The following is a 7,569-nucleotide window of genomic DNA, read 5'->3' on the forward strand; positions in this document are numbered from 1 at the left end:
TTGTTACTAACCCATGGCATTGGGTTAGGCATTTAGTGTGTTCTTTCCATTTCTTCCCCTAATTATCTAATGGCTATTTACAAAGTCACATTCTAAAAACACTATCCATTTCCACAAATGTGTCAGGGAACTCAGTACAATTAATGAATGACAGGAGATAGGAAACCAGCCATAATATTTTTAAAGAATCACAAAAATAAGACTTAATTGAACTTTCCATTATTTGGAGAAATTTGTGGGAAAACTGAGTAGAAAATTATGAAGGAATTACTCAGAATGTGTTGGTAGTCCACCGTTAATGTGCCAGATTATGGGTGATTAAGTACAGGATTTCTCCACTGAAGGATATTTTGCAGATTATAATTTCACTTAGGTAAGAAAATATATTAAAATTATGTCAATTAATATAATTTGAACCCAAATCTGACATCTAATTTTTCTTAGCAACAAATTTGTCATGTCTCTATACCAACAACTTATTAAGTAGATACTAGTTTCTTAAATTGTCCAGGACGGTCTGTACTGTTGAAAGAAGCATTAACAGATGATTCATCTCAACATTTCAGTAAGTTTTATCCTGGAAGTTCTTTTTTTAATACACACTTTAATTTCCCTGTTTAATTATCTGATATATCTATTTGGGAAATATTTTGTTACTTTTCTTTACCCACGGTTATCTCAGTATCACACCCTCCCCGAAAAAGTTTGCAGAGGGATACCAGACAAATGGAAGTAACACATTCTATTAGCTTAAGAGCTTTGAAATTAGAGTTAATATAGAAATATCAACATTTTCTCAACCCTAGTTGTTTTTTTCCTTTGTTGCCCACCCCATGATCCAATACAGCGGAAACAGTTCAGAGTTAGTAAAAGAGAGACTTAGACACATCTGGCAACAGCGAACAATGAAAATTCCATTAGTTCAATAGTTAGAGATGTATGTGTAAATAGGCGTGAGTGGCAAATAGAAGACAAATATAATAAATCCAAAGTGATTCCTTTTCTTTTAATTCTCCATCGTGTTCAACTACAGAGTGAGACTCCGAGACCCCCATAAGTAGTTATTCTTTCACCCCCTTTTTAGAATACTGATTATATGGAAAGTTTAAAGACTCTTCCTGGGGGAAAAATGTTTTCCAGCTGTCAAAATTTAAGCTTAGCTAATAGTAGAGCTAATTTTAAAAAGCATTGTTCCCTGATTAAGATATTTGTTCAAAAGTATGCCTTTTAATCCATTTAGATGTTTTATCACTTCCCAAATTTATTTTTCTAGAATATCACTGTACATAATATTATCTAGTAGTAATAGGTATTGTGTACATCTTGGGGAGATATACTCTCATTTTTCTAACATGTGAAATAAATGAGAATTGTTTCAACATAATTTCAATGTCACTAACTAAATTCTATAGTAGAAACATTGTCAAACTACATGAGAATACGACTCCGAATAAATATATTTATTTTGAATAATGCACTTACCCAGCACAGCTCCTAAGGAAATTCTTGGTGAAATATTCTTAGGATGGAATTTGATTTTCTGAGATTCCGCAGAAGAAATGTACCCCCAGACAAGGTGCGGAAGGGTGAAAGCTTTGCAGTGTAACCCTGCAGGCAGGGTGAGGTCCAGTTAGCAGAGCTTGATGATCTAAAGCAGGAGGTGACACTCTCTGCTGGAGAGAGAGGGTTGTTCTGAGTAGATTGGAAGGGTTGTCACATTGTATGTGCTCAGCAGCAGAAGGGAAACATCAGAGCTTCCTGTTACATCACTCTGACCCCGCCTGCAGTTAGTGTTAGGTTACTTTCTTTCTCAAATGGCATACCCCAGGAAAGCAGCACTCCTTTTTTATTCTGAGACAAGAGCAAGAAGCAGCCTGAACAGACAGAGATCATATGCTGTATGAATACATTGTTAGCAGCAAAAGCTGGCTGTATTTCACCTTGACTGAGTTCTGTTAGAACTTGTCAAACAGAGATGCCTATCATTTGAAGGAAATCTGAACATAGTATTCTGCTCAAAGAATTAAAGGAATTAGGAAGTGTGCGTGTGTGTGTGTGTGTGTGTGTGTGTGTGTGTGTGTGTGTTGAATTACACTTTACAAAGCATCAAGGGAATTTTTTAATCTAACATGTCTTTCTTCATAAAGGAACACAGAAAACTAATAACTATTTTTCCCTCATAATTAGTTCTGTGATCTAACTCTTGTTAATTTGGATCTCTGATAATCAGAGCTATTCCCTGATCAGTTTTCCACAATTAAATGATGAAACTCTATCCTGTAGGTTTTTGAACATTTTTTTTATTTTGTTCATGACATAGATATGTGTGTATGTGTCATAACCAAAACCATTGTGTGTGTATGTGTTGTGTGTGTATACATATACATACATAATTATTTTTCATTATATATAAATATATATCTTAGAGAAAATAACCTTTTGAGAACGTGTTTATACATTTAAAATAATTGCACATATTTAAAAATATTTGACTTGTTATCACCTATGAAATAAAAGAGTAATTAATACCACTACACTTATACCTCAAAATAGCCTTAACAAAAATGCCAATAATTTGTAGACTTAAATTATGAAACAAGGTAAAATATGTAACATACTTTAATGTTTTAGAAAAAGTTTTGCCTCAAAACATAAGTTTATTCTAAATGTGTTTAATAAATCATTGGAAGTTATCAGGGGAGAAAGTTTTAAATTTGAAATGAACTTTTTTTTGACAATATGGTATATGTGTGAGATACAACAACAATAATAATTTCCGAAATCTAAACAGCACTAAAAGTCACTTATCTGGGCATCAATTTTCTATCTGTAAACTAGAAGAGATGCATCAAAGAATATCTAAAATCCATATATTTTTAACACTTTCAGTCAACAAATTAGGTAACATTTAGAAATACATATGATATGATGATGATTACTCAATTCTTAGTAAATCTGAAATCAGAGGCAATGAGATATTGGTGTGTTACTGCAATTCCAGAACAAAATGAGATTCTCATATTCCTTGTAGAATAACAAAGGAGGACCAGGCAACATAAATTAAAGAGAATTCACGTATTTTAAACAGTATGTTCCTGCTGACACTTTTATTACTTGGAAGAAACTTATAACACAATTATTGATCTTAAGATCAAGAGGATCAAGGTTGATAAAAATAAATACATATAAAAATTGGATACATACTAATCTCTATCAAATTATAGTTATAAAGCTTGTAAGAAACTAACTTATACCTATTTGGTTATTGAGAAATAGAAAATAACCATAGGTTGCAAGTTTACAGAATATTGTCATTTCCAGTTAGGACTAGGTTTTGCTTTGCTTTGGGAGGCTGCTGAGATGTACTTCATTTGGAGTTATTTCTTTCAGCCCATGAGAAGAAAAGTCAATGTTGCAGATTATGACCAACTCCACAAACAGTGGCTCTTTAATCAGAATACTGACATGGATATTGCCAGGTGAAAACTTTACTGAATTCTGCTGCAGAGTGAATACACTAAGGGAACCACTAATACAAAGCACTGGGATTGGACCAAGAGACATGAGATTCCAGTCCTGGTTCTGATACTTTCTAGTGTGACCTTTGACAAAACATTTTACGTGTTGCTGTTCCCATCTTAAAATTCAGAGCAGAATCAAATACTAGACTTTAATATGTGCCTGAATGTTTACTGTCCATGTCTTCTGATCTCTCATGCTTGGTATATCATCTGACTCCTAGTAAGAGATCAAAATATAGCTTTTGAATTTAAGTTATAAAAAACTAAAACTTTTGCCAATAAGTTTGCAAAAGTACTAATATTTTTTCTTCAAGAGTCATTGATTTCATTTGCCCAACACTAGTAAAGTCTAGGGAATAAAAAAATCTATGCTTTGGACTTATGTCCTAAGAATCTGAAACCAACCCTGTTTCTCCTCTACTATACATCCTCTTTCTCCTTTACTAATACTACACTAAATGGGAAGGCTAATAGAGGCTATAGTATTTATATTTAAATTATTGTTCAGGCACATGTTTATACTCCATGAAGTCCCTTGGAGAATTTTTATTACTTATCATTTAAAAGCCTTATTTAGAAATAACAGGCAAACTGCATCCCACTAATCAGATTCTAAATTGCCATTTTATAAACTCCAGATGAAATAAATGGCATGAGGACTTTCAGGGAGCCACTCTGGTTATGAAGGGACAGGTGAAAAGATGGATCTCAACACTGAAACATGACAACAGATATTTGGAAAAAATGCAGTAGAACAAAGTGAAAGCATTTCAATAATCATTGAGGTGATTCTTAACCAGTGAGGCATTAATCAATATATTAATTTAGCCTTATGTATTTTATTTATAAAATAATTTTTTTCCAGAACAGATGATTAAAGACACTTGCAATCATTTAATAAGTGATCAAACCTATATTTTGAGCTAGACACTGTACTAGCTGTGTTGGGGAATTAAGAAAAAAATAGGATGTATTCTGTTATCTAGTTTATACAGCATAGATTGACGAGCACATGAGGAATCAAGTGCCAAATTCTCTGCAATTAACAACTAATGTTGCAAACGCAGAGTCTAGATGTAACCATGCAGGACGCTGTCAATAAGGTTTTCTATAGAACTCAGGAATGATGTACAATGCAGAATGAAATATATGATAATAATTAGTCATGCTTGCCCATTTCAGGATCCTAGACACAGATTTGTGCCTACATTTGTGGTCCCATGTAAGGCACATGAGAGCCGTAGTCTACCAGTAATGAGTACCAATTACCATGTGAAATGCACTTTGACTAACACTCAGGAGGAGATTATCTCAAAATATCTGGATTACTGTTTATATTATTTGACTAACTTAGTCAAATTAGACCAAAAATGTGGTTTGGGTTGAACTGACCACTTATTTTGAATTCGTGTGGCTACTGCCTTGGAGCATAGTTCTGCCACAAACAAAACAAAACAAAACAAAACAAAACAAAACACTTTTAAATGAAACATATTATGAACAGACTGTCCTTCGTGAGAGTGCAAGAAGGAACTTTAAAAATTATTTCTATGAAGTTTTTCAGGTATTATTGTGAATTAATAATTCCTCTGTGTTCTCAACTGTTGGAAAGTCATACTCAGAAAATGTAGGCGTCAACAAAATTATGTATACCATGCATTGTTTAAAATGAACCAATAATTTGGGGAGAAACACAATTTTTATAATCTTTAAATCAAAAAAATCCTAGTAAGGAAGTCGACCTGACCTTCTATTATTTTACTTAAATTGCTTAACATATTTAAAGTTATTTTATTACTAAATGAATTGCATTTAGTAGAAGGACCCAGATCTGATGGCTGAGCCATTGAAAGTGAATATGCTATTTTCCATTATTAAAACCAAAGGGCTGATTTCTCTCTAATTATACACATAATTTATCATTTCAAGGAGATCTTGATGTTGTTTTTAAAATATTTACTATAAATACAAATTTGAAAAGAACAGAAAACTTTAAATTTGAAGTGAGTACCATGACATCAGGTCCCTATATGGATAAATAAAACTATTTTACTAGTTTATATAGAGTATTTCTTTCAGTATTTTATAATGTGTTTCCCCAAGAAAGTCAAACAACATATCAGTAACAATTGGCTACAAACCTGCCTATTCTTTTCATTGATTCTTATGAAGTTCTGATGGATTTGGATCTTCTAAGGAACTCAATATTTTCTTATAGATATTAATGAGTGTTTGAGCCTCTCCTCCTCCAAAAGGGCTAACTGTTGCTAGAATTAAAAGCTAAGACTGGCAAATGAGATATGTCATGGACTAATTAAAGATTAATTTTAAAATACAATAAAATTATAAATGCTCACAAAATGAACTTTCTGAGGATGAAGTCCCCTAAGCAGGGTGATCATGTGCCCCAGTTTGCTAGGGCAGTTCCAGTTTATATATTTATATTCAAAAGTGTCCTGGTTTGGATGAAAAATTATATATGGTCACCCTAGCTATACTTATCCATATTGCACTGACCAGTGGTACATAATACTGAGAGTGAGTAATTCATCTGGGAAACTAGAATCGCTTTTCCCAGAAGAGTTTAAAATAGTTCTTATTTCTAGGATAGTATTAGTTGGCATTGAAAAAGATGCCCTTTTCATCGCTGGATATGTATTGTGAACTTATTCTGAAATGCTTCTTATTTGCTGAATATCCATCTTCATTGTGAAAATAAATGGTTTATTTAATTTTGTGTTTATGCATGCTGACCTAAGCAACATTTGATTAAGTGACCACATCTTACATTTTGCTTAAAAAATTAATTATTAAGTTCTAAGAATGCCAAATAGTATGAATGTTTTCCCAGTACAGACTATTTTATTCAGCTATTGTCATATTTATATAACTTGTAAAATTATTAGCAATTTATATTTTCTTTTCAATAATTTATTTGTGTTTAACATCACTCTATCATACACAGTGAAAGCTTTTAAATATAAAGTAGTGTGGAACTATATATAATGCATATATTAAAGAATAATGCAATGTATTTGCCTAAGAATTCTTAACACCTTTGAGAAAGTATCATTTTTTTTTAATACTTAGCTTTGAGGAGTTGCGTATCTACAGTCTCATCCTGCCATCTAGTGTTAAACATTCTCAAATTGCCAAAGTTGCTCTCTTAAGTGAAATAATAATGGAATTCTGTCCTTTTTTCTTTAAATAAAAATCCCAATAACTAGGGAAGATTTCTAAGAAAACAATCTGATGCACATGATGACTAGAGTTATAGTGGGCATGTACTTATGGTAGCTATACAATTAAAATATCCTTTTATATACAGCAAAAAGAATATGTACTTCATACAGTATTTAGATGCAAAGGCAAACAATCATTAAATAAATATTAAAACATGAGTGAAACATTACAAATTAAAATGACATACCACCTTTTTTCTTCCAATGAATGTACATATCACATATATGTAACATACATACATTTAAATATTTGAAATGATCTAAAGCAGGACAACTCTGAAGCCTATGGCTACGTTAAAGTGGATTAACTCCTACATATCTGATCAGGAATACAAATCAGATTTTCAAAAGCTCACAACAGAGTGAAAAGTGTCTTTTACATTTGATAAACAAGGACCTCACTGTATTCAAGCATGAAAGATATTTGTTTTACCACTCTGTGTTAGGGAAAAAAATCAATGATTAATTGGTTATAATCCTGCCAGTCTGGCTTAATACAGCTGATATTTGAGAGACAGTATTTGGGGGCATATTAATTCCCCCTGAAATCTACCTTTCTAAACAGTTGTATCATCAGAAAGCAAGGTTTCTGAACTAGAGCCATCCATTGGATGTTAACTGATCATCATATTAATTGATCATCTGCCATGTACCAAGCATTTGGATGGTTACTGGGAGTACAAAGTTGGATAATAGGGACATGGTCCCTGCTCTCAAGGAATTTAGTTTCTATCCTCAGGTAGACATTTAGGGAAATACACTTATTTTTACTCATATTGCTCAAATACTCCAATTGCTTAAAAGCA

At 32.4% G+C, this 7,569-nt stretch overlaps 1 protein-coding gene across 6 annotated transcripts in view; it reads right to left on the reverse strand.

Moving 5' to 3' along the window:
• CALCRL (calcitonin receptor like receptor) overlaps positions 1-1,686 on the reverse strand; it is a 105,005-nt gene extending 103,319 nt beyond the window's left edge. For all 6 annotated transcript variants that reach the window (XM_079925201.1, XM_079925197.1, XM_079925194.1 and 3 more), the window contains exon 1: positions 1,483-1,686. The gene's annotated coding sequence lies outside the window, so the exon portion shown is untranslated. The remainder of the gene's footprint in view (positions 1-1,482) is intronic.
• Positions 1,687-7,569: the final 5,883 nt, after the last annotated feature.

Source organism: Stenella coeruleoalba, assembly GCF_951394435.1.
Source record: "Stenella coeruleoalba genome assembly, chromosome: 6".
Taxonomy (NCBI): Eukaryota; Metazoa; Chordata; class Mammalia; order Artiodactyla; family Delphinidae; genus Stenella; species Stenella coeruleoalba.